This window comes from Lissotriton helveticus, chromosome 9, assembly GCF_964261635.1.
Source record: "Lissotriton helveticus chromosome 9, aLisHel1.1, whole genome shotgun sequence".
Lineage (NCBI taxonomy): Eukaryota > Metazoa > Chordata > Amphibia > Caudata > Salamandridae > Lissotriton > Lissotriton helveticus.
The window spans coordinates 38852498-38879898 of NC_136070.1; the positions used below are offsets into that span (position 1 = coordinate 38852498).

Genomic DNA, 27401 nt, shown 5'->3' on the forward strand with positions numbered 1-27401 from the left:
TTGACCTGCCTCTAGGTAACAATGGGACCTACAATAAGAAGAGTCCACAGTTACAGTTTGGGAAACCCAATCTATCTTGGGATTATGAGTAGTAAGCCAAGCACTCCCAAAATTAACCCAAAATTTGGGGTGTCTATAAAATCTAAACTAATGTCTTCGGTATGTCTATTTTGACACACCATAGTGGTGGGCCCTGTTTGTCGAGTAATGAGACCTGAAGTCAACTCTGAACGATCTACAGCACATACTGCCTCTGGATTTTTTTTTTGATTGATGGGTAAACCTAATTTCGTGGCCAAGGTGTTATCTACAAAATTGCCTGTAGCTCCAGAGTCAAGAAGCACTGGTAAGGTATATCTTATTTGTGCGCTAACAATTAAAATAACATGAATCAAAAAATGTTTAGGAATCTGAGGGACCGTATATGCTGCTACTCGTGAGGTCTGAGGGATTTCTTTTCTCGAACAAGTGACCCCTGACCTTGTCGAGTTTACTCGTTTCCCGACTCTACTGAGTGCGCAGCCACAACAGATACCTTTTTAGGGGTTTTAGGTTTGATAGGACATTCCTTAGCGAAATGACCTGCTTTACCACAGTACAAACATAACTGCAGCTTCCTTCTTCTTTCTTTTTCTTCAACCGTTAAGGGACCCTTGAGGGTTCCTATTTGCATTGGTTCTGGTTCAGATAACTTTGTGTCAAGATCTTTCTTTTCCTGTCTCATAAAAGTTAATCTAGATTCCAACCTGGCTTTGTCACCTTTCCTTTCTCCTAGACGGTGATCTAACTTTACCACCAAATCCACAAACTCAGAGTAGTCTTCTGGTAATTCCACTATATGAGCAAGGGCGTCCTTTAAATCATCTCTCAACCCTTTATAAAAGAGGGAAACACGTTTCTCCTCTGGCCACTGGGTTTCAGTTAAGAGGCGATTGAAATTAGTAAGGTAAGTTAACAGGTCCTTGTTCCCTTGTTTGAGATTCAGTAATTCGTTATAACTTGCTTGCATATAAGTATGTTTAGCAAATAAACGAGTCATTGTTCTTTTAAAAAGATTCCAATTATGCAACATTGGGTCGTCTCTATCCACATAAGGGATAGACCAATTCGCCACTGTTCCTCCTAGATACAAAAGTACAAAAGCCACCTTAGTGGCATCTGAGGGGAATTGTTGTGGTTTACACACAAAGTGTAATTGACACTGGTTAAGAAAAACGTGGAATTTGTTGCTATCTCCATGAAACCGTTCAGGGGCAGCTAACGGCACAGTATTTGGAACATTAACAGTTAATTCTACCGGAGAGGGGTTGGTAGTAGTTGTTCTTGGCCTTGCACCTGTTTCCAACGAGTCCTTATACAATGGTGTAGAAGTTGTTCCCCATAGATTGTCTCGGGATTTATACCGTCTTAAATCTTGTTTCAAAGCATCATTTTCTAACTTAATTTTTTCTAATTCTATTTGCATTTGCTGTAACATTGCAGACATTGTTTCTTTTTCAGTTATATCCTCATGTAAAGCCTGCGGCGAGAAACGAAGAACTAGACCACGTCTGGGGATGGCTGCCAGCAGTACTGGCCTCAAAACACCCAAACTGACCATCGGCAGCTGGGACACCTGCAGAAACACACAATGCATCCAAATCATTCCTCCCAGCAGGGGTACCACAGCACAAAGCGGATAATAGCAAAGGGGGGCCACTGTTTTCACTGTGCTCATGGAATATCAGCGGCCTACACCAAAAAACCTTAAACGAAGACACCATGGCTTTCCTGGGGGAACACGTGGCAATTGCTCTACAGGAAACCTGGGAATCAAAGGGCCGCCCTATAGAAGGATTTATCGAATATCGGAAACCGGCACTTAGGGACAGCCGCTTCGGCCACCCCAAAGGCGGGCTGTCCACATACATATCCAAAAACTTAAAAGGCGAATTCAGTCAACTTTACTTGAAAGAAGACTGGCTACTGGGGGTCAAAATCAACTTGCGGAGCAGACAGCGATTACTCTTGCTTATAAATGTGTACATTAACCCAAACACCCACACAAAAAAGACCACCTGGCCAGACTCTGTGAAATTATGAATGATATAGCCACAGAATATCCCAACACGGACTGCATTATCACAGGGGACTTTAATACAAACCTATTTCAGGGGAACACAGCAGACTCAGAAGGACCCAACATGACCAGCATAATTGAGGCTATCCCCCAATCCAAACCTCCTGTGCAAGTTTCCAATATTTTAGGCGAGGTCACCGTGATTAGACTCTATACCGCAGGTTACCTGGTGGTGAATGGAAGATCGGCCAGCGACTCCCCCCCAAACTGGACCTGGTCAAATGGAAGAAAAAAGTCCTACTTGGACTTTACTATTTGCAATTCGGAATTCCTGTTTAATCTGGATAGCTTCTCCGTTCTGCCAAGGTCCGAAAGCGACCACAGGCCGTTGGTTATCTCCTTCACCACAAATTTAGTTCTCCATAAAAAGGCACCATTAACTTACAAAGGAATACATTCCGATAATTTAAAACGCCTGAAATGGAGTGAGTCCAATTGTCAGAGCATCCTAAGAACAAGCAATGGTAATATGGTCGCAATTATGCGCACATCTGATCAGTACTTACCCAGTGATAAGGCAGGGCCCAAATCATACTCCACGAGTAGGAGCAATAGCCCTCCCCATCATAAAATCACTAAAAAGAACGAGAAACAACGCACTGAGGTTGCTATCAAAATTTCCGGGGAACAGCAGCTTTCTCGTTACATACCGTCATGCCCAAAAGACACTTAGGAGGGCAGTCGCACAAGAGAAAAGGGCCCAGGAATCTCAATTCTGGGTCAAACTGGTATGGGAAAGCAAGCAAAAGAACTCAAGGAAACTCTGGTCACTTGTCAACTGCACCGATCCAAACATAACATTGTTTGGATCAGCGTACATTCAGGAAGCAGACTGGATTTCATACTTAACAGAGCATTTCCAGGCACAAGACCACCCTGGCCGCCCTGGATCAACATGGGTTTTTGACACTGGCATGGGCGTAGCACCGAATACCCCACCCGACTTAATGCAGGGGCTTACCACACTTGATGAATTGTCTGAAGAAAGAGTAGCCAAAGCACTGACAAAAGGGAGACAAGATGGAGCACCGGGCCCGAATGGCCTGCCACAAAGGCTATTCAAGTCCGACGTCCCCTTCTGGTCTATGGTGCTATCAAACCTCTTTAATTACACCTTGAGCTCTCAAATAATTCCGGACTCTTGGAGAGGGGCTATCATTCATCCTATTTATAAAGCTGGAGCACGAGGCAACCCGAACAATTACAGATTAATCGCCCTGCTGGATATAGAGGCAAAGCACTTTGCAGGCCTCATTTTGGAGGATCTTAGACAATGGGCAAAGGACAACAATCTGATTCCCCTGAATCAAACAGGGTTTGTTCCCAACTCAGGTACAATGACAAATCTTTTGACAATCTCCACCATCATTGACAAAGCTCTTTCAAGCTCCAGGTCGATTTTTTGCTGCTTTGTTGATTTCAAAGCAGCATTTGACAGGGTGCCCAGGGCAGCACTCTGGCAAAAACTGAGGCAGTGGGGAATCCCAGACAACATTCTGAATCCAATTATCCTGCTGTATTCCAACACATGGGTTCGAGTGAAGTTAGGGTCTGGCTCGCATCTCTCCCGGAAAATTTCGACCTTTCGTGGTGTCAAACAGGGATGCGTGCTGGCCCCCCTCCTCTTCAACCTATTCATAGCTGACCTGTCAAGCACTCTAGAGAAGGTAATCAGCCATACACCCAAAGTAGGAGGTACGGCATTATGTAATCTCTTATATGCCGACGACCTGGCACTGTTCAGTCTCACCAGAGTGGGGCTACAAAGACTCCTTGATGCCTTAATGCAATACACGGCTAACAACCAGTTAGAAATTAACATGAAAAAAACTATGATTGTCCCGTTTGGCAATAAAACGCTACAGCGGTGGAGGCTGGTCGATAGATAAAGAAAGCCTCTCAATCTGCCAATCTTACAAATACTTAGGGGTCCATCTCGACTCCAGGGGCAGTTTTACTAAACAGAACACTGTGATTGCAGCCAAGGCTACAGCTTTATTGGTATCCTTGGCTAAGTTATCGAGGAGACTCTCAGGCCCCACTGTCTTGCCCTTACTGGAAGTGCTTAGAGCAAAGATCGGGCCCACACTCTCGTATGGCATAGAGATTTTCAAGGGTAAAATGAACAATACCTTAAATAAACTTACAACCAAACTCTACAAGAAATTGCTTCACTTGCCGAGTTCTTCCTCGCCAGCACAGGTCAGACTAGAGCTGGGGTTAATCAATTATGAAGCCTCCAACGTTGGCTCATATCTTAAGCTGATCCACAAATTAAGACAGGCAGAAGCAGGTACCCTGGAATTCCTAATCTGGAAGGAAATCAGTGTGAACAACCCGGGGGGATCATTTGGCCGCCTCGTAAAAGACCACATTCAACAAATGTCTGCTGCGGATCTCTGGGCTCTTAATCCAAGCCAGACTGTCTTTAAAAACGCAATTAAAAAATGTATAAGATTGAAATCCCTGATCATGGACAAAACCCTTCTTGCGAAACGCAGTCATGCTTGGGCAGTAGCCAACTCTTATAAACGACTATCCCCGGCCAATTACCTTTCGGCAACATTTTCTCATTATCTAAAGCGATGCCTGATCGCCCTTAGATTGGGAGACTGGCGTTTCCTTCAAAATCTCCCAGTATGGCGTCGAAAAAGGGACGATCTAATGTGTAGAGGGTGTGGGGCAGTAAATGAAACCATTCTGCACGTGCTTTGTATATGCCCTCTCTTTATTATTCAACGCAGACGCCTACTCAGGCAAGAATGGAACAGGTTGGGAGTCCGGACATGTAGGCACGCCCTTATTGCTGCTCTGTTTTTAGAGAACACTGTTTTAAATATAAAATTGGCCAAATTCGTTCAGCAAGTTTACAGTATTTTAGAAAAAGTGGGAACGGCTAAGGCGCCGCTGATAACTGTGTAGAATGCTATGTATTTTTAATTTCATCTGCTTTGTCCGGGAGTGTTAATTTTTAAATTGATACGTCGCAGTAAGCACTGATAAGAAAGGCCAAATTTTATTTTGCTTTTTCCACTCTTTTAATCTGTAAAATTGTACTTAATGTGTTGGAAGAATCTTTTAAAGATATGTTTTTTTTATATATCTAAATAAAGAAATTATTATTATTATGTAAAGCCTGCGCTAAATCTGTTGTATCTATTGCATCCATTTCATCCCCTGAATTTATCTTTCCAACAGAACCTTGGTATGAGGCTTGTGCTGCTGTCAAGACTCAGCTCACCTGAATATCCTGTACGTTCTGTCGGGAAGCTGAAGACTATTCTACCCACCCTCAAACCCCTATTCCCGCTACTCTGAACTGAAATATAGTGCGCAAGAAAGAGAAGCTCAAGGGAAGGGGGAAGTGGAGAAAATAAAAAAAGAGAGAGAGAAACACAGCTCCTTGTATGCTTCAGTGATCTGCACAGGGAAACGGTTGTAATACCTAAATAAACAGGAATACAATTACAAGGTTACTGTCTTTTCTTAATCTATTTCTTTGGCTCGGAAATATCACACAATAACATCATCTATTAATACCTCTCGTATTCTGGTTCTTTGTTCACCAGATTTATGCTTTTTAAGCCTCTTGTCAGTAAAGCATGCTTTTTGCCTGAAAACAAAATGAATGTTCAGCCCGAATACTGAGTCCTTTGTAATGCTCAAAAGTATGTTCAAAACTCCAAATTCCTATGTTTTCCGAAAAGTCTTTACATGAAGCGTTAGTATGCACTTAAGAATCCAGAATAGTAATCTGCGTACGTAAAAGTTCTGAAAATCGGTTTAAAAATGAAGTCTTTGACACTTACTTGTATATTCTGCCAAGCGTTAGCGCGCTAACCTTACTGTTCATTCTTTACTTGTGTCTTTGTTGCAGGCAGAGTTAAAATGCGGGGAGCCGGAAGCTGAATCACCGGAAACATGGAGGACTGTAATCAGCGCTGGACCGGGAGCCGAGAACCAGAGGATGCCTTGCCGCCGATGCAGGACCTAGGAGGAAGCGAATGAGGACTGCCAGAGCATAAGCGGGATAGACAGGTAAGCGGAATAGCATCAACGAGCACAAGCAGCTGTGACTGATCTGGGAGGCTTTTTATAGAGAGAAGCCGGTGGGGCTTTGACGCGCTGCACGTTGCTGGGATGTTCGTTGGAAAATGTGCAGCGCTTTATTAAATATGCAGCACCTCATTATGTATGCAACTTTACCAACGCTACACTGTGATCAAACCAAAATCGTATGGAACAAACAAGCCTTGGTCAAAACAATATTCTTACATTTATACATATACATTTATACATAATCAAAATACAGTCCACATGTATTTAGTCGGGGCTTAACTTACAGAGTAAGGGAAAGCCCTTTGCACAACATTAACCCTAACATAGTGGCACCTAAAGGTGTGTGCAGCCTGCGATGATGCCGTGTGCATTGATATGATCTCTGCCATTGTGAAATCAAGACCCAGAATCAAGTGTGTGACCTGGTGGCCAGGGGTGCGGGGCTGTATGAAGTGGAGGCTGCCAAGGTTGTGGGCCCCGGCCTTGGATCTTGCACCGGCACGTGATGGGCCCTCTTGGAGACACGCGGAAGGTGAGCAGTGAGGCTTGGGTGCGCTGGGGTGGGCAATCACCACTGGGTCAGCGGGAGGGGCTGGGTTGCAGCAGCCTATGTGCGCAGGGGCGGGCAAGCGATGATGGCATGTTCAATTGTATGAACTCTGCCATTCATAGATCTGGACTCTGTTTCAGATAAGGGACCTAGTGGACTGCAATGTATACCAGCATGTGTTTGGAGACACACCGGTGGCAGTAGGTGAGCTGTGAGGCCTGGGTCCATAGTATCAGCACTCTCTCTCTCCCTCTCTTTCTCTATCTTCCTTTCACTCTCTCTGACTCTCTCTCTCTCTCACTCTCTCTCTTTCTCCCTCTTCTTTACTCTCTCTCTGTCTCCCTCTTCCTTTCATTCTCTTTTTCTCTGTCCGTCCTTTGATGAGCTCATGACACACCTTCTTATCTTGAATTTTTTCTTGCAGGTTGTGACTTACAGATTGTCCAGAGAAGACCCGCCATTACTCTTCCAAATAGTTGTTTTTAGTTAAATTTGAATAAAATGTTTTGTTTGGAAATTCAAAGATGAATGAGTGATTCTCCTTTTTCTGAACACACATGAATGTTAAGTGTTGTAATTGTGCGACATCTGGCGAATTGTTTTGTTCATGAATTTGTTAAGTTGATGTAACATATCTTTGTCCGGGGGGGGGGGGAGGGGGGGGAGCGGGCCTGGCGGTGGTGGCAGTGGGTATTGTGGCCCTCTTGGGTGTCCGAGCTGCATGATCAGTAGCTCCATGGGATCTGTTGTTCTTCAGGTGTCCCTTTTATGGTGCAGGTTACCACCCAACCTTACACCAGGTAAGAGCAGGTCTTAAATCACTGCTGCTAATGCGCCTTATGGCCTGTTTTGTAATCTTATCGCCGATCTGGCTGGTCGTTGAGAATGTTGCGGAGTGGTGTTGTCGCAGCTTTTTGCACGGGAATGCTTACTCTGCATCTCTTTAACGTTAGTTGCCGGGGTCATCTGTGGCGATGTTTTTTGCTGCTGCTATCACAGGAAAACTGGTGATATCGGCTGTTAGCACCAGCTTGTGAATAGGGCGATACATTTATCGCCACTTTGGCTGCGATGACGTCCAGATAACTCAGCGATAAGTCCTTGAGAATATGCTCCATTCTTTCCAAACTATTTTATGTTAGAATATCGATGATAAACATATTGGGTCCAAAATATAGAGCCCGTAATGTTAAGGACCAAAATGTGGTGAGGGTAATTGCTTATACTGAAGTATAGATTTACTATTCTTAACTCCATATCTATGTACATTGAAGATACATATATCGCCAAGGTACATATATGTGACTTTAGCCCATCTCCCTCCATTCCCTGGGCTTTAATATGCAGAAACCATAAAAGAGCTAGAAACAATCAAGAAAATGCCCCTCACAGCCCCCTGTCACCTTTATAGCACCAACGCCCACTTATTTTAATAAAATTTGATGCAGATGCCAGAGTTGTCTGCCTGTATCCTTGCCAAACTAATGCCTACCCAGCTAGGCTTGCTATTGTTGACTTAGCATTCGGCCTGTCGTGACAGAATTATTGTCTTCTTTCCTTTACCTTTCTACATACCTGTTCAGCTGTGTTGTACTATTACATGCACTGTTTGCATTTGTGTTCTGCTCCATGTTCTTTTTTTTTGTCCTCATTTTCCTTGCCCTCCTCTCAAGTAACTACCAACCACCTAGCGTATCGCACGCCGAGATACACAAGATTTTAACTATCGCCCGCTCGGTGACACGATTTATGAGGATTGGCAGTAGATGGACCTTGAGAGATGGAGGGGGTGGATGGGAACGGGCTTGCACTTACTCCATCTTGGTATTTATAACCTGTAGTACCAACGATAGAACGGAGGGGGAGGGGGCGGGGGGGGCCTGGTCCTTGGAGAAGAATAGGCACGTTTGCTGCAAGTTCTGGCCATGTCCACCTTAGATGTTTCATACATATACGACAGCCAGCTTGCGTGTGATGGCGCCGTGTTTTCCGCCCAGACTTTACATATTTGCCTCCTGGCCAGCAAAACTGCATAAAACAGAAAAGACCTTGCCTGGCCAGTAATACTAGCGTCCAAGCCAAAGATAATTAATGGCAGTGTGATGGACAAAGATGTATTTAAGATAGAGGCTAAGGTTACTTTCACTTCCTCCCAAAACTGGGCAATGTAAGGGCAGTCCTTGAACATATGCACGTCCGAGGCCTCAATGTAATTACACTTGTTGCATTTCTTGCCTGGGTGGAATTTAGACAGTCTCAGGGGTGAGAGGTAGGCTCGGTGTGTCGTAAACAGGTGGTTACGTCTCAGCCATGCTGGTTTAACAATTTTGTATAGGAGGGTGAAAGATCTTACCCAAGTTTCTACACACTGGGCGCCTAACTCTTCCCCCCACAGTACATCGGGAAGAGTAAACTCTCCATCAGCCTCCTCCAGCAAACTCAAGTACCACTGAGCCACCTCTTTACCCCCCCCCCCTTGTCGTTCAACCAACTGTTGTTCCAAGCTACCAATCTTCTCAAGTGGTATCCCTTTCCTACACAAAACCCTGGCCCAGCTATCTAATTGTAAGTACTTAAATCTAGAGACCCAGGGCCCAGCTGTTCCCGTAGCTCCTCCCAAGACCTCAGCGACCCTCCTGCTATCAATTCTCCCCATCTTGTTATCCCTCCATCCCTCACCGGGATCGCTAGCCTGTCTTTCAGACATAGTGGGAGGCCTTGGGAGTCCCACACAGGTGCGTAGCTAGAAAAATACGGCAAACCTAATCTTTTCCTAATCTGTACCCGGGCTTTCGCCAGGGACATAAGAATTTTTAACTTGACTTTTAAAAAAAAATGTTGGTCCCCAAATTTAAACAAGTATCCGTCACTTGGTTACGCAGCCCCTACCAGCATGGCTTTAAACATTGTCCCAGCAGATGCATTCGATGGTGTTTTTAAGAGCATTCTAGAATGGGACAGCTGAAAAGCCCATGCATAGTACTGCAAATCCGGCAAGGCAAGCCCCCCCTTTTCCCTCCTCCTCCTCAACTTCTTCCATGCCACCCTCGATGATTTATAATTCCAAATGAAAGAATTTATCTCTCTCTGGTACTTATCTAAGGTTTTAACATCAAAGGCCAGGGGAATAGTATTGAAAATGAATGTAAATTTAGGGAGGATAGACATCTTTATCAAGCTCAGCCTGCCCAATATGGTAAGTGGGAGATTGGACCAAGATTTTAGCAACTTCCTACATTCATTGTAAACTCTCTCTAAGTTGGCTTGAGCAATGTCACCTACTTCTTGAGTCACCCGAATTCCCAGATAGCACATAGAGTTGGTCACATCCAGCTGTAAATTAGGGATATTCCACGCCATGATGTCAATTTTGCTGGCATTGATCTCATACCCCGAGATGCGACCAAACTCTTCCGCCCTCTTGATAACCGCAGGGAATGATGCCTCTGGATCAGACGTTAGAATGAGAATATCGTCTGCATAAAGTGCGACCCGCCTCTCCCACTACCCAAATCTGAATGATGAAATGTTTTCATCTCCCCGTAAGAGCTGAGCAAATGGTTCGATGTACAAATTAAAGAGAAGGGGAGAGAGCGGGCAGCCCTGCCTTGTGCCCCTCATAATTTTAAAAGATTCTGTCAAGGCACCATTAATTAGCAGCCTTGCCGATGGGGCATCATACATAAGGGTGACGGCCCGACAAAATTTCTCGCCGAAGTTAAACTTCTTCAGCACTGCAGGCAAATAGGGCCAATTGACCCTATCGAAGGCTTTAGTCGCGTCTAAGGTGAGTGTGGCCAATTGAAGAGAAAAAGCTGAAGCGATGTCTATTGCCCCCACCAGATCATACGTCAGGTCAGATAGCTGACGCCCTTTGATAAAAACCCTCTGGTCTTGGTGGACAATTTCCCCTATTACTGACCCCAATCTCGCTGACATGATGGAAGCGAAGTTCTTATAGTCGCTATTCAATAGTGATATCAGTCGGTAGGACCCACACTCAGTTGGGTCCTTCCCTGGTTTGGGGATCAGAACTATGGTTGCCTCACCCCAAGATTTTGGGGGTGCTTCCCCCTTCCTAAGGATCCCATTGAAAAGGGCTGTTAGTGTAGGGGCGATAACATCACCCAAGGCACGATATAGTTCACCTGGCAACCCATCAGGGCCTGCCGCCTTCCCATGCTTGAGTTGCCTAACAACTTTACTAACTTCGGCCACAGATATTTCCATCTCCAGGCATTTGCTCTGTACTGATGAGAGAGACGGTAGGGGAATCTGGTCCAACCATATATCCCTTGCCAGCTGATCGTACGGGGTGTCTTCCCCATAGATCCCTTCAAAAAACTCCCTAAAAGCAGTACCTATCTCCTGGTTAGACATCCTGGCTACACTCTCGCCCTCGACCATGATTTCTCTGATATAATTTTGGGCTTGGTCTGCCTTAACCTTGCATGCCAAAAGCCTGCCCGCTGCCTCCCCAAACTCGAAATGGGAGATCTTACTCGCCTCCCATCTCTTAGTTACTCTTTCTTGTAGGATGTTCTCCAATTGGTTTTTCAACTCGCCCAGCTTTTTTTGCTCGTCAGGCGACCCTATTGAGGCCCCAAGCCTCTGCTCGATCGACTCCATTTCCTGCTCCAGGTTCTTAATCTTCTTCCAATAAATTCTGTACCGGTGGGAGGCTCTGTTTGTAATACATCCTCACAAAAAGGCTTTCAGGGTCTCCCAGACCATAACTAACGCCTCGGATTCTAGATTAGTCTCCAGGAATGAGGTGGTCTCACTTGCCAGAAAACTGACTTCCTCTTCTTCCAATAGGATAGTACGGTCGAATGACCAGGATGGATGTTTAATCTGGGCTTTAAGTTTAAGAGTGAATAAGAGAGCTGAATGGTCAGACAGGTGGGAGGAAAGATAGTTTACCCCAGACAGGGAATTCTTAAGACAGTAACTGAATAGCGCATAATTGATTCTTGATTTGTGCTTATATTTGAGGTTCCTGAAGGAAACCCCCAATTTATTACCCACCCTTTCCCTCCACAAATCCGCCACGCCCAGCTGTGTCATGATTCCTATGAGAATCTGTCTGGATTTGGAGGACGTGCAGGCTCTAGAATTGGTAGATTTATCAAGTTTTGGGTCAAGCACGATGTTAAAATCCCCCGGCCAAATAATAGGGTCTTGGGAGGTTATCAGATAGTTCCTTATTGTCTCCAAATAAGACGGGTCGTCAATATTGGGCCCGTAATACCCGACCAATGTACACACCCAGCCATCAATGGAGATTTTCACCAGGAGCCATCTCCCACTCTGATCCTCCTGATAGTCCAAGATCTGAACCTTCGCTGATTTTTTACAGAGTAGGAGTACTCCTCTTATATTAGCATCGTGGTCAGTGCATATAAATTTATCTACCCATCTCTGCTTTTTTAGAAGTATGGTGGCCTCTGCTTTTAGAAGATGTGTCTCTGGAATGACAATGATCTGCACGGGGGAATCTCTTAGATATTGTAGAATACGCTCCCTTCTACTCCTCACGTGCAGACCATTGACATTCCATGACAAAAATTGAACAGAGGTCATCGTTTGATGTCCGTCCTCCTCCCCATATCCTTCCTCCTGATAATCTTATTTTCCCAAGGCTGAAAGTATACCCAGCTAGGACACAGAACTGAAATAAGAAGGCCTGACTCCTGAGGTTTTTTAGTTTTTTTACCCCCCCCCCCCCACTTCCCCCTCCCCACCCCTGAAGAACCCTCCCATACTTACTCCGACCAGATGTAAAGCCGGATTTGCGTCCTCGAACACCCTTCCCTTTTTGCACCGCTTAGAGCTCCTTGAACCCTCCTGGGGTGAACAAACACGGTTGGATAGTTTTCAGAGAACCCCAACAAAAACCCCTACCTTCCCCCCCCTTTTTTTTCCCACCAATGCATCACCCCGTTTTGTGTGAACAAGAGAGGAACGAGATGTTTTTCATATTTATGTTTCGTGCCTTTAAAACACCCCTAATTCTCCCTTTCTGTCTCCTCAACACTATATACTCTACCCCACTTCCGTATAAGCTCAGAGGATTTTCGGATCGGGGCGTCAAATGACTGAGGAAAGCATGATAATTATAGGTCAACTAATATATCCTACCCGTGGAGGGAGAAGATGGGAGCAAGATTAAAGCCCAATCTGAGTGTTGCACCGCTAGACTCCACCCTGAGAGTGACTGCTAATGGACTCCAACAATTCATCAGCCTCCAAAGGGGATCTAACATTGTGCATCTTGTTGTTTTACATCACCCGCAAAAATGCGGGAAACCTCATCTGTACAGTTGCACCGAAAGACCTGAACTTGTCCATCCTCTGGCTCTGTTCCCACTGTCTGTCCAGAGTGGATATGGAGAGATCAGACCGTACTTCGAAAGAGAAGTCGGGGCCCTTTAGCGATTTTACTTTTAGTGAAAGATTTAAGATTTTCTCCTTCAGAGTGTACGTAAGGAAATTGGTCAGAATCTTCCTACGCTTCGTTCTGCCAGGGTTTAAGCAGAACGGGCCCGATGTATTCGTTGGATATCTTTTTCAAGCTCCTCGATGGATTCCTCGAGATTAAGTGAGTCCTTCAAAACTTTGATCACGAAGGCCTTGACATCCCCCCCTTCCATTCCTTCCGGTATCTTCAGGAGTCGCTGGTTGTTCCGCCGTGAGTAGTTTTCCAATGATTCGACTCTCTCTCTCATAGCATCTCCTTCTCTCCGTAGGTTTTGGATCTTAGATTCAGCAACCTCTAGACTAGACTTCAAAAGCCCCACAGAGCCCTCGAGTACCTCTACTCAGCCCATCTAATTTCCTCTCCAGGACCTCGCATGATGCTCGTATCTCGGTCTGATTGGTCTTAGATATCAGGAAATTGTTCCTGATTTCTACCCTCATAGATGCTATTGATGCTACAAGGGCCTCCAATGTGCTCCCGGCACCGTTTGCCTTCCCACTCTTGCCACCCGCATCAGCCCCCTCTTGACCCATTGGAGCTTGCTCACAGCTAGCATTGCCCTCAACTCCCATTTCAGGGAGAGGGGGTAACTCAGCCATATCTAAAGCTAGTGTGGCGGTAGTAGTGATGGTGCTGTCAGTGAGAGGGCCTGAAGGCGTAGGGGTATTTGGAAAAACTGTGGGCGAGTGAACAGATGTATCAGGAACTGTAGCAGGTAGCAAATCCAACACCTGGGGCAAAACTTTGAAGAATGAGCGCAAAGAGGGGGGATCACTGATAGAATATCGACAGTCAAAATATCGAGATGACAAAATAGCTAGGTAAAAATATCGACTGCCAAAATATCGACTTCCTATCTTCAAACAGGTAAGTACAAAAATATCGACTCCAAAACATCGAGTGTAAAAAATATAGACTGTCAAAATATCTAATTTTTTAAATTTCTTAAAAGTAATTTAAAAGTAATATAATAATAAATAAAATTAATTTTAACTTATTTAAAATACTTAAATAAACGTAACACTAAAAATTAATTAATATAACTTAAAAAAAATTAATTTATTTTTAATACATATATATATATATATATATATATATATATATATATATATATATATATATATATATTACCTACTGGCGATAGCCAGTAGGTATATATAGTTAGGATTGTTATCCATAGGGAAATCGCAACATTCTATTGGGAATAACTTTGGCGCCGGTTGAGGAATCTTTCTGAAATTTTCCTTAACTTTGCCTCGCGGTGCTCCGGCCCTTCTCTGAAAGTTTGGGGGGGATTCGTCAAGCGGGGGCCGAGATAAAAGGGGGGTCCTAAAACGTGTTTTCCCCATGTTAATTTCCATAGGGCGGTTGGACTCACTTTTAGCCCGAACGGCTGAATGGTTTTCCACCAAACTTGGCAAAATTGTAGGGACTGGTAGCCCGATGTGCCTTTGCTATGTCTCAAGATATGTGCTCCAGTGGTTTTTATGAAAATTAACTTTGAAAAAATATATATTGGGCTATATATATGTTAGAGCCCAAATGTAGCCCAATGTAGCCCAAAGATGGCCACCAGAGACAAAAAAAACAAATGTAGCCCAAATATCAGCCAGATGTAGCCCAACTATAGCCCAATGACAGAATGTCCCAGAGTGTTCTAAAGAACAACTAGAGCGCTAACAGTCTTACTTATGACAAAAGTATGGCACACCTGAAGTCATCTTGATTGGAATAAAGTGTTAACACTTAAAACATTTAATTTGCAAAGGAACAAAATGAGGGGGTTCATTTTGCCATAGAAATTATGATTAGTGCTGAAGAAAGAAAAATTAGGGCACATTTTGAGTGACTTCTCAAATCCTCTTATATTTCATTAAAAAAACTTCTGATATGCAGTCTCCCAAGATGGCCACAAGAGACAAAAGAGCCTGTGCTTAAAAACTCTGTTAGCAAAGCAGGCATTTGAGATTTAAAAAACGTTTTAATATATGAAAACGTTAACCGCTAATAGAATTAGCATTTAAAAAACCTTGCGAATTCAATGAAAAAACCATAGGTTTCAGGCCTTATATAGTTAGGAATTAGCATTTAAAAAACCTTGCAAATTCACTGAAAAAAACATAGGTTTCAGGCCTTATATAGTTAGGAATTAGCATTTAAAAAACCTTGCAAATTCACTGAAAAAACCATAGGTTTCAGGCCTTATATAGTTAGGAATTAGCATTTAAAAAACCTTTGAAATTCACTGAAAAAACCATAGGTTTCAGGCCTTATATAGTTAGGAATTAGCATTTTAAAAACCTTGCAAATTCACTGAAAAAACCATAGGTTTCAGGCCTTATATAGTTAGGAATTAGCATTTAAAAAACCTTGCAAATTCACTGAAAAAACCATAGGTTTCAGGCCTTATATAGTTAGGAATTAGAATTTAAAAAACCTTTGAAATTCACTGAAAAAAACATAGGTTTCAGGAGTTATATAGTTAGGAATTGGCTTTTAAAAAACCTTTGAAATTCACTCAAAAAACTATAAGTTTTAGTGGTGTTATAGTTAGCTGGACATTTTACTCATACAAAACCATTGAAATTGCTCCTATATAGTTAGTTGTACTAACTATATTTCGCGCACCCGCAATCCACTGCTGATGATGTCACATATTAGATCATTCATGACATGGTCAGTGACATCACTGATGACATCTCAAATGACATCACTGATGACATCACTGATGACATCATCCACGTGACAATCACATACACCTTTTCATACACTATTACAATTTGTCATCACTCTTTGTAAAATACAGAGTATCATATTTAAATCCATTGTCACAGCAATACAAGTATCTAAAAATCCACTCTGTGATTCATAGATGTATACACACATCTAATCACTTACCTATGGATTCACTCATACATGCTGTCAATGAACAATAGAAACTATAAAAAATACTTATACATCTATATCGACATTAAACAACAGCACGCATCCTATTCACATATGAAGTCATCCTACTCACTTATGCTATGCAAACAATGGATCATACTTACATATTTACTTAGCAAAACACTTATACAAACACCACTTCTTCTATTCATTTAGACAGTAAGTCATACTTAGTGAATTATAAAATCATTATTACAAGTATACAGTTATCCATACAGTCACTCACACAATCATTGTGTCTTATGTATACTTATTTATATACAACAACTGACACATACACTGCCTTTTATTTTTCTAGTTTGTTGGACCTGTGCCATTGAGAAATATATTTGCTCATCACCACACCCATAAAGATATTCACTCACCCAAACAACTGTTGGAACATGTAGTTTTAACTTCATATATCTACTGAATCAACTATTCACACATCTTTGCACAGTCACACCCCCCCCCCGAACCACACACACTTTCACACTCCCATACAAATACTCAGTTAACTAATCAATAACTAATATAGACTTTCACATAGCTAGTAACCAATTGTAGAATCAGTTTACACAACAACTGACAAAGTGATACAGATATTCACACAGTTTAGTCACTATCCACTATATTTAGTGAGACATTATAAATTGGTCAAGTAAACAGTCAATTACACTGCTACTAAATCCTCCATCCAAATATTTATTTATATATATCCACTTATTCTTCAATGCAAATTGCTATATGTATAATGCATATTTAAATAACGAAGCAAACCACATTCACTGGATGATGTCATCAGTGATGTCATCAGTGATGTCATTTGAGATGTCATAAATGATGTCACTGACCATGTCATGAATGATCTAATATGTGACATCATCAGCAGTGGATTGCGGGTGCGCGAAATATAGTTAGTACAACTAACTATATAGGAGCAATTTCAATGGTTTTGTATGAGTAAAATGTCCAGCTAACTATAATACCACTAAAACTTATAGTTTTTTGAGTGAATTTCAAAGGTTTTTTAAAAGCCAATTCCTAACTATATAACTCCTGAAACCTATGGTTTTTTCAGTGAATATATATATATATATATATATATATATATATATATATATATATATATATATATATTCCCTCGCACTATGCCTCGTCGCAGGGGGAGCTCATTTGTGCTGGTGCCATCAGCGGGATCGAGGCAGTCTCCCGATCGTATCCAATACCACAGTTTCAAATATTGATGGCACTCCACTCAGAGATGATTTTTCAAGATGTTTATTAGTAACAATTGAGATCTCAATTGTTACTATTAAACATCTTGAAAAATCATCTCTGAGTGGAGTGCCATCAATATTTGAAACTGTGGTATTGGATATATATATATATATATATATATATATATATATATATATATATATATATATACATACATATTATTAACAAAACATATACAATATTTTTACCCTAGGATAGCAAGAGGTTTAAATTTACTGTAACGACTCCAGTGAGTGCAACAGTAGGGAAAGCGTTGGATAGCGTAGGAGTAAACATTACTATTCCCACTCCAGAGAGTGCAACAGTAGGGAAAGCGCTGGATAGCGTAGGGGTAAAAATTACTATTCCCACTCCAGAGAGTGCAACAGTAGGGAAAGCGTTGGATAGCGTAGGGGTAAAAATTACTATTCCCACTCCAGAAAATGCAACAGTAGGGAAAGCGTTGGATAGCGTAGGGGTAAAATTTACTATTCCCACTCCAGAGAGTGCAACAGTAGGGAAAGCGTTGGATAGCGTAGGGGTAAAAATTACTATTCCCACTCTAGAAAATGCAGCAGTAGGGAAAGCGTTGGATAGGGTAGGGGTAATAATTACTATTCCCACTCCAGAGAGTGCAACAGTAGGGAAAGCGTTGGATAGCGTAGGGGTCAAAATTACTATTCCCACTCCAGAGAGTGCAACAGTAGGGAAAGCATTGGATAGCGTAGGGGTAAAAATTACTATTACTATTCCCACTCCAGAGAGTGCAACAGTATGGAAACAGTTGGATAGCCTAGGGGTAAAAATTAATATTCCCACTCCAGAGAGTGCAACAGTAGGGAAAACGTTGGATAGCGTAGGGGTAAAAATTACTATTCCCACTCCAGAGAGTGCAACAGTAGGGAAAGCGTTGGATAGCGTAGGGGTAAAAATTACTATTCCCACTCCAGAGAGTGCAACAGTAGGGAAACCGTTGGATAGCGATAGGGGTAAAAATTACTATTCCCACTCCAGAGAGTGCAACAGTAGGGAAAGCGTTGGATAGTGTAGGGGTAAAAATTACTATTCCCACTCCAGAGAGTGCAACAGTAGGGAAAGCGTTGGATAGGGTAGGGGTAAAAATTACTATTCCAACTCCAGAGAGTGCAACGGTACAGAAAGAGTTGGATAGCGTAGGGGTTAAAATTACTATTCCAACTCCAGAGAGTGCAACAGTAGGGAAAGTGTTGGATAGTGTAGGGGTAAAAATTACTATTCCAACTCCAGTGAGTGCAATAGTAGGGAAAGTAAATACTTCATATATAAATATAAATAACATAAATCGTAATACCAATTACAAATTAATTAAAATATTTTACAATTGTATAAAATAATAGCAGCCCGTCCCGACGTTGTCCGGGTATGAATTGCTGCCGGCCAGTAGTATATTGTTTGGTAGGATTTCGTTTTGATAGCATTTCTTTTCTGTGACAGGCCTGTGAAACGCTCCTATTCACAGTGCACTGCTGATGCACTTAAGAGTGCCCGTTCAGTAGTGTGTGAACTCGAGTTTCCCTACTTTATTTTTCCTTGCAATATTATATAGCGCAAACTCGACAACATGGCATGAGCACAATTTACATTACAGAAGAACACATTCATTTGTGGTAGGCACAGGGAGACAAAGCGATTTGCCTGGAATCACAGGATGTTGAGCTGATGCCGAGATTCGAACGTAGCTCCCCAGCTCTAAAGTTCGCAATTCTAGAACTTGTGGCGGGAGGTGTGTCTAAAAGTGTATGTCGGTGCTGGCCATCAATGAGAGAGACCTGTGTATTTTTCAAATGGGTGGTGAAAAATATGAGTATGTAGCTGGAGATGTGGGCCACCGTGCCACCAATGTACTTACCGGGGGAGGGTAAACACCCATTATTCCGCAACTTTCTTTCCGCATACCATCACTCAGCATACTTTCATTACGAAAGTACCATGACTCCGCAATGCCATTATAACGCATGGCATTACATTTTATATGCTTATACCACGCATACATTTACAACGAAATTCGCTGTAAATGCATGAATGGTAAAAGCATGTTTTTTTTAATGTTTGGATAAGGTAAGTATGGGTATAGGGGTATATGTTTTGGGGTACTGAGGTATATGTTTTGGGGTGTTTGGGTATTTTAAGGGTTCAGATATAGTTTTGGGTTATGGGGTACAGGGGTAGGTATGGGTTTTGGGGTACAGGGGTATTTTTATGGTTCAGGGCTAAGTTTGGGATTTGGGGTATAGGGGTATTTTTAGGGTTCAGGGTTAGGTTTGGGTTTTGGGGTACAAGGGTATTTTAGGGTTTAGGGGTAGGTTTGGGTTTTGGGGTACAGGGGTATTTTTAGGGTTCAGGGGTAGGTTTGGGTTTTGGTGTACATGGGTATTTTAAGGGTTCAGGGCTATGTTTGGGTTTTGGGGTACAGGGGTATTTTAGGGTTCAGGGGTGGTTTTGGGGTACAGTGTATTTTTAGGGTTCAGGGCTAGGTTTGAGGTTTGGGGTACAGGGGTATTTTTAGGGTTCAGGGGTAGGTTTGGGTTTTGAGGTACAGGGGTATTTATAGGGTTCAGGGCTAGGTTTGGGTTTTGGGGTACAGGGGTATTTTTAGGGTTTAGGGATAGGTTTGGGTTTTGGGGTACAGGGTATATTTATAGGGTTAAGATGGGTTAGTGTTTAAGGGTGTTGGGGTATTTTAAGGAGTAAGGGTGGGTTATGATTATGGGGTGCAGGGGTATTAAAAGGGAGCAGGGTGGGATTAGCACACAATATGAGGCATGGCATGAAGGGCGGAACGTACCACACGGCCCCAGCGTTTGTCACGCCCCCCAGCACACGCCCTCAGCACAACACAGACACACCCACAAGGGACTACTTTGCTGGCACGGTTCTTTTACCTTTTGAATGTATATGGTGGGCGTCTGCATAGCCTATGTCCTTCTGCTGCAACTCAATCAATCAATCAATCACAGCATTTGTATATCGCGCTACTCACCCGGAAGGGTCTCAAGGCGCTTGGGGGAATGGGTCCGCTACTGCTCGAACAGCCAGGTCTTAAGTTGTCTCCTGAAGGCGAGGTGGTCCTGGGTCAGCCGGAGGTGGATGGGGAGGGAGTTCCATGTCTTGGCCGCCAGGTAGGAGAAGGATCTGCCTCCGGCGGTGGCTCTTCGGATGCGTGGTACGGTGGCGAGGGCGTGGCTGGTGGACGTAGCTGGCGGGTGGGCATGTAGAAGTTCAGGCGGTCGTTGAGGTACTTGGGGCCCAGGTTGTGGAGAGACGTGTGTGCGTGGGTGAGGAGCCTGAACGTGATCCTCTTGTCAATGGGGAGCCAGTGCAGGTCCCTTAGGTGGCCGGAGATGTGGCTGCGTCGGGGAATGTCCAGAATGAGACGGGCGGATGCGTTGATGTCGTTTCTGTAGCTTGGCTGTGGTTCCGGCGTAGAAGGTGTTTCCGTAGTCCAGTCGGCTGGTGATGAGGGCCTGGGTGACCGTCTTCCTGGTTTCGGTCGGGATCCATCGGAAGATCTTGCGGAGCATGCGAAGGGTATGGAAGCATGATGAGGATACGGCGTTGACTTGTCTGGTCATCGAGAGGGAGGAGTTTAGGATGAAGCCCAGGTTGCGTGCGTGGCCGGTTGGCTTGGGGGCGGTGCCCAGGGCAGGGGGCCACCAGGAGTCATCCCAGGCGGAGGGTGATGGTCCCAGGATGAGGAATTCCGTCTTGACTGAGTTCAGTTTCAGGCGGCTGTTCTTCATCCACTCCGCGACGTCTTTCATCCCTTCGTGTAGGCTGGTTCTGGCAGAGTCGGGGTCTCTGGTGAGGGAGAGGATCAGCTGGGTGTCGTCGGCGTAGGAGATGATGTTGAGGTTGTGTTGGCTTGCGATGGCGGCTAGAGGTCTCATGTAGATGTTGAAGAGGGTGGGGCTGAGTGATGATCCTTGCGGGACTCCACAGATGACTTCATGGCTTCGGATCGGAACCGGGGGGAGGCGGACTCTCTGTGTTCTTCCGGCGAGGAATGAGATGATCCACTTCAGTGCCTTCTCTTGGATGCCGGCGCTGTCGAGGCGTTGGACTAGGGTGCGGTGGCAGACAGTGTCGAACGCTGCGGAGAGGTCCAGGAGGATGGGTGCCGCTGTTTCCCCGTTGTCGAGCAGGGCTCGGATGTCGTCGGTGGCTGCGATGAGGGCGGTCTCGGTGCTGTGGTTGGCTCTGAAACCGGACTGTGAGGGGTCGAGGGATCCGTTCGACTCGAGGAAGGCGGCAAGCTGTTTGTTGATGATCTTCTCGATGACTTTGGCCGGAAAAGGGAGGAGCGAGATGGGTCGGAAGTTTTTGAGGTCGGTGTGGTCCGCTGTTGGTTTCTTCAGTAGGGCGCTGAGCTCGGCATGCTTCCAGCTCTCCGGGAAGGTGGCGGTGTTGAAGGAGGTGTTGATGATGTCCCGGAGTTGGGGTGCGATGGTGGAGTCGGCCTTGTTGAAGATGTGGTGGGGGCAGGGGTCGGTTGGAGAGCCGGAGTGGATGGTGTTCATCGTGCGGGCTGTGTCTTCGGTGGTCACTGTGGTCCAGGTGCGGAGGGTCGCAGTGGGGTTCGTTGGTTCGGTGGATGGGTGCGTGGATGGTGCGCCGAAACTGTTGTGGATGTCGGCAATCTTGCGGTGGAAGAACGAGGCGAGGGAGTCGCAAAGATCTTGTGAAGGGGTGATGTCGTTGTTGCCGGTGCTGGGGTTGGAGAACTCCTTGACGATGCTGAAGAGTTCCTTGCTGTCGTGGGCGTTGTTGTCCAGTCGCACCTTTAGGGATTTCTTCTTGGTGGTGCGGATGAGCTGGTGGTGCTTGCGTGTGGCGTGTTTGAGGGCGGTCATGTTGCCAGTGGTCCGGTCGTGGAGCCAGGCTTTCTCGAGGGTGCGGCAGGTCTTCTTGGAGTCCTTGAGTTCGTCGGTGAACCAGGGGGCTTTCTTGCTTCTGAGTCTGCTGGGAGGGTTCTTCAGTGGTGCGAGGTCATCGGCGCAGGCGGTCAGCCACTGCGTGAAGTTGCGGGCTGCTTCGTTGGCGTCCGATGTGCTGGCGGGTGGGTTCTGGCTGAGGGAGGTGGTGAGCTGGTCGGTGGTGATCTTGCTCCAGCTCCTGTGAGGAACCTGTTGCGGGTGGTGGTAGGTTGTGGTTTTTCTGAATCTGAAGTGGACGCAGCTGTGGTCGGTCCAATGGAGTTCGGTGGAGTGGCTGAAGCTGATATGCTTGCTGGATGAGAGAACGGGATCGAGCGTGTGGCCGGCGTAGTGGGTGGGGGTGTTGACCAGTTGCTTGAGGCCGAGGTTGGCGAGGTTGTCCAGCAGGGTGGCGGTGTTGCGGTCCTTGTTGTTCTCCAGGTGGAAGTTGAGGTCCCCTAGGAGGATGTAGTCGGCGGAGGGGAGGGCGTATGGGCTAATGAAGTCCGTGATGTCTTCGCTGAATTGCGTGCGTGGTCCCGGGGGTCGGTAGATGAGGGTGCCTCTGAGGGTCGTCTTTGGGTCGGTGTGAATCTGGAAGTGGAGGTGTTCGGCGGTGGCGAGGGTGTTGTCGGCGTCGGTCGTGATGCGGTTGGTGTTCTTGTGGACGATTGCGATGCCTCCTCCGGTCTGGTTGATGCGGTAACTCCTGATGATCTTGTATCTGTCCGGGATGGCGATGGCGATGTCGGGGGCTGAGGAGGCATTCATCCATGTTTCAGTGAGGAAGGCGATGTCTGAAGATGTTGTATCGAGGAGGTTCCAGAGTTCTACGGCGTGTTTGTGGACTGAGCGGGTGTTGAGCAGGATGCATATGAGGTGGTTGCTGGAGTTTGGCTTGGCTGGAGTGGTGCAGGATCGGAGGCAGGTGAACTTGCAAGTTGTGCAGGTGAAGGGTCCGTGAGTGCGTCTTGGGGCGGCTCGGCAGCAGGTGGGGTTTTGGCTGGTATTGAGTGCGTTGAGGGCCGCGGCGTCGTAGGTCTGTTGGGTCGACTTGCATCGCTGGGGTCCAGGGATCCTGACACTGGGCGCTGTCCTGGCGCGGACGGTCGCAGACGGGCTTAACTTTGGCGCGCCTTCGGCGCACAATCAGCGCGCCCGCTGCGCTTGACCGCTGCGCGTACGCGCGGTGGCCATTTATGGCGAAGTGGGAGGGAGGGAGGAGCAGCTGGGAGGCGGGAGCAAAACGAAAAGGGGGCGTGGCCGCTTGGATGGCGGCGGGAAGCGGGGAGCGGGGCTGGCACAGGGGGACTAAATAACAGGCAACAATACAATAACGTGCAGGGGACAGCAGCTAACAAAAGTCAAAGGCAAAAAACAGTTAGGAAACGAAGAGTAAATCACATACACGCAAAGTGCGGCGGAGGGGCAGTACAATACAATAACTTGCAGGGGACAGCAGCTAACAACAATTAAAAATACAGTTAGGAAACGAAAGGGAACGAAGGGTAAATCACATACACGCAAAGTGCGGCGGAGGGGCAGGGAACAGTCAGGCAGGCACAACGAGGCTGCGGGCAGCAGCGAGGCGAGGGGCACACACACAGCTGGTGGCCGTGCGGCGCGGGGGTGTCCTGGGAACAGGTCACACTCACCTGCGCCGCGCGGTCGCAATTTATGGCCAAGTGGGAGGGAGGGAGGAGCAGCTGGGAGGCGGGAGCGGGGAGGGCACAAAACGAAAAGGGGGCGTGGCTGCTTGGACGGCGGCGGGAAGCGGGGAGCGGGGCTGGCACAGGGGGACTAAATAACAGGCAACAATACAATAACGTGCAGGGGACAGCAGCTAACAACAGTCAAAGGCAAAAAACAGTTAGGAAACGAAGAGTAAATCACATACACGCAAAGTGCGGCGGAGGGGCAGTACAATACAATAACTTGCAGGGGACAGCAGCTAACAACAATTAAAAATACAGTTAGGAAACGAAAGGGAACGAAGGGTAAATCACATACACGCAAAGTGCGGCGGAGGGGCAGGGAACAGTCAGGCAGGCACAACGAGGCTGCGGGCAGCAGCGAGGCGAGGGGCACACACACAGCTGGTGGCCGTGCGGCGCGGGGGTGTCCTGGGAACAGGTCACACTCACCTGCGCCGCGCGGTCGCGATTTATGGCCAAGTGGGAGGGAGGGAGGAGCAGCTGGGAGCGGGGAGGGCACAAAACGAAAAGGGGGCATGGCTGCTTGGACGGCGGCGGGAAGCGGGGAGCGGGGCTGGCACAGGGGGACTAAATAACAGGCAACAATACAATAACGTGCAGGGGACAGCAGCTAACAACAGTCAAAGGCAAAAAACAGTTAGGAAACGAAGAGTAAATCACATACACGCAAAGTGCGGCGGAGGGGCAGTACAATACAATAACTTGCAGGGGACAGCAGCTAACAACAATTAAAGGCAAAAAAACTGTTAGGAAACGAAAGGGAACGAATGGTAAATCACATACACGCAAAGTGCGGCGGAGGGGCAGGGAACAGTCAGGCAGGCACAACGAGGCTGCGGGCAGCAGCGAGGCAAGGGGCACACACACAGCTGGTGGCCGTGCGGCACGGGGGTGTCCTGGGAACTGCCCTTTCCAACGCTGTAGTGGGTGTTGTGATTGGTGCTGTGGTTTCTGAGATTACCCGCCTCAAAGGTTTGGGCTCTCTCTTTATTATATTAGTACAGATATTAAATAATTATTTATAAATACAAATTACAATTATTTAATTATAACAATTACCTACTAATACTAATTAATTACCTATCAACAATAAATTAATTTACAATTTAAAAATTAATCAATTAATGTTAATTACCAATTATATTTTAATTAATTACCTATTAATAATTAATTAACAATTAATTCTAAATAAATACCAATAAATTAAATGACATATTTAATTAATTATAATTAAATTACTTCCCACCCTATTCCCCTATATACCCACATGCCGCAACAGAAAATAATTTAATGAAATTGACATATTTATCAATTAATCAATTAAAATTATTTACCAATTATATTTTAATTAATTACCAATTATTATTTAATGAACAATTAATTCAAAATAATTAACAATAAATAAATTAACATATTTAATTATAATTAAATTACTTCCCACCCTATTCCCATATAAACCCACAACCCGCTACAGAAAATAATGTAATAAAATTAACATATTTATCAATTAATCAATTATAATTAATTACCCAATATATTGTAATTAATTACCAATTAATAATTAATTACAAATTAATTATAAATAAATATCAATAAATAAATTAACATATTTAATTAATTATAATTAAATTACTTCCCACCCTATTCCCCTATAAACCCACAACCCGCTACAGAAAATAAATTACTAAAATTAACATATTTTTCAATTTATCAATTATAATTAATTACCAATTATATTTTCATTAATTACCAATTAATAATTAATTAACAATTATTCTAAATAAATATCAATAAATAAATTAACATATTTAATTAATTATATTTAAATTACTTCCCACCCTATTCCCCTATAAACCCACAAACCGCTACAGAATTATATTTCACAAAAAATAAAAAATAATATTAACTTACCTTAAATTCGATATTTTTGTTGTCTATATTATGTCTAGTTGATATTATGTCCATTCTATATTTTTGATTCGATATAATGTCCATTCTATTCGATATACATTTTTTCTAGTCGATATTTTTGTTGTCTATATTATGTCTAGTCGATATTATGTCCATTCTATATTTTTTACTCGATATTGTGTCTAGTCGATATTAAAAACTCGATATTTTGACTCTATACCAAAGAGGGGGTTATCCTTCCGGTGGCACTATCAGAATATCTAGTGTTAGCCCCCTTCAGAGACCTACTCCTGGTTTTGGTGACTTTACCCACCTCCTTACCGCTACAACTACTGCTTGCCCTCTGATTAGCCTTACTGCTTTCTATACTGGCAGTAGTAGTTCCAGTAGTAGTTCCTTCCCCGAGCTTAACACCCTCTATAGCTGGGGATTCTGGGGCTTGTAGTTTCTTTCTTGATTTCTGACTTTTCCCCCGTTTCCTGCTCACGCTCTTTGAGGTTGATTTCTTGTTAGGGGCTCTCTCACTGCTGGACGTATCTGTCTCTGTGTCTTCCCCCTCCCCCCCAACCTTACTTGTAAGATCCACTGTTGTAGTAGGGATGCGGCAAATCTCCACCTCAGTGCGGTCTTTCCCCTGATCCTCTCCAGGATTCCTCTCGCCTCCAATAGGGTTGCTGAACAGAACCGAAGGGGTCTGCTGATGACCAGCAGCCCCCCACCGCAGCCCAGCCTGCCTCGAAGAAGCCCCCGAGCCATTCGACCGAACGGAGCTCCACGGCTGCTCTGCGCCACCGGCTCCACTGAGGCATAGAGGAAAGAGGGAGGGACCGGGAATCTGTGTCTTCAGCCCGGCACATCCGACAAGCTCGCAGGGACAGCGGACGAGAACTGCCGAGCAAGCCAAACAGTCGGTAATCGGTAATCCGCTGATATCCCGCCGACACGCAAAAGGGGGTGCCTAAGCCGCTTCTACTCCGGGGGGTGGGTTAAAATCCACGATTACATCCCCATTAAGGCTCCAGAAAGGCAGCAGCACCGCGGTGCATCGGAGATAGGTGTCGGACGCGCGCGCCGCACTAGCCTGCGGCTGCCATGTTCTTCCCCTCAAACACCGTTCTGCTCCATGTTCTGTGTTCCTTCTCCATGGTTGCCAACTCCAGTATCTCGAGTTGGAGTTGGGACTGATGGAGAGAGGACCCACAGGATGTGAGCTTCTTTACTTGGAATGAAGAACATTATTTTTGTACCTTATCGCCTCTTCTTGCTTCTTTCTCGTACAACTACCTCTTCACAGCCTCCTCTTTACTGGGGCTAGGTTTTGAGATGCAGAAGCAAGTAGAGAATTGTTATAATCTATCACTTGGTACATTCCATCCTCCTCTCCTCCCTCTTTCCCCTTCGGTTTATCTTGACTTGTCCTGAAGATTCC

General features: G+C 45.0%; 1 protein-coding gene across 7 annotated transcripts in view; it reads left to right on the top strand.

The window, feature by feature from the left end:
- Window positions 1-27401, top strand: part of LOC144782607 (uncharacterized) — a 913515-nt gene that overhangs the window by 499662 nt on the left and 386452 nt on the right. For 2 of the 7 annotated variants that reach the window (XR_013601174.1, XR_013601172.1), the window contains 2 exons: window positions 5997-6157; window positions 7153-7251. The exons of 4 other annotated variants lie outside the window; for them this stretch is intronic. The gene's annotated coding sequence lies outside the window, so the exon portion shown is untranslated. Of the gene's footprint in view, window positions 1-5996; window positions 6158-6868; window positions 6933-7152; window positions 7252-27401 lie in introns of those variants that run through there. One more of the 7 variants, XR_013601173.1, reaches the window with a different exon arrangement.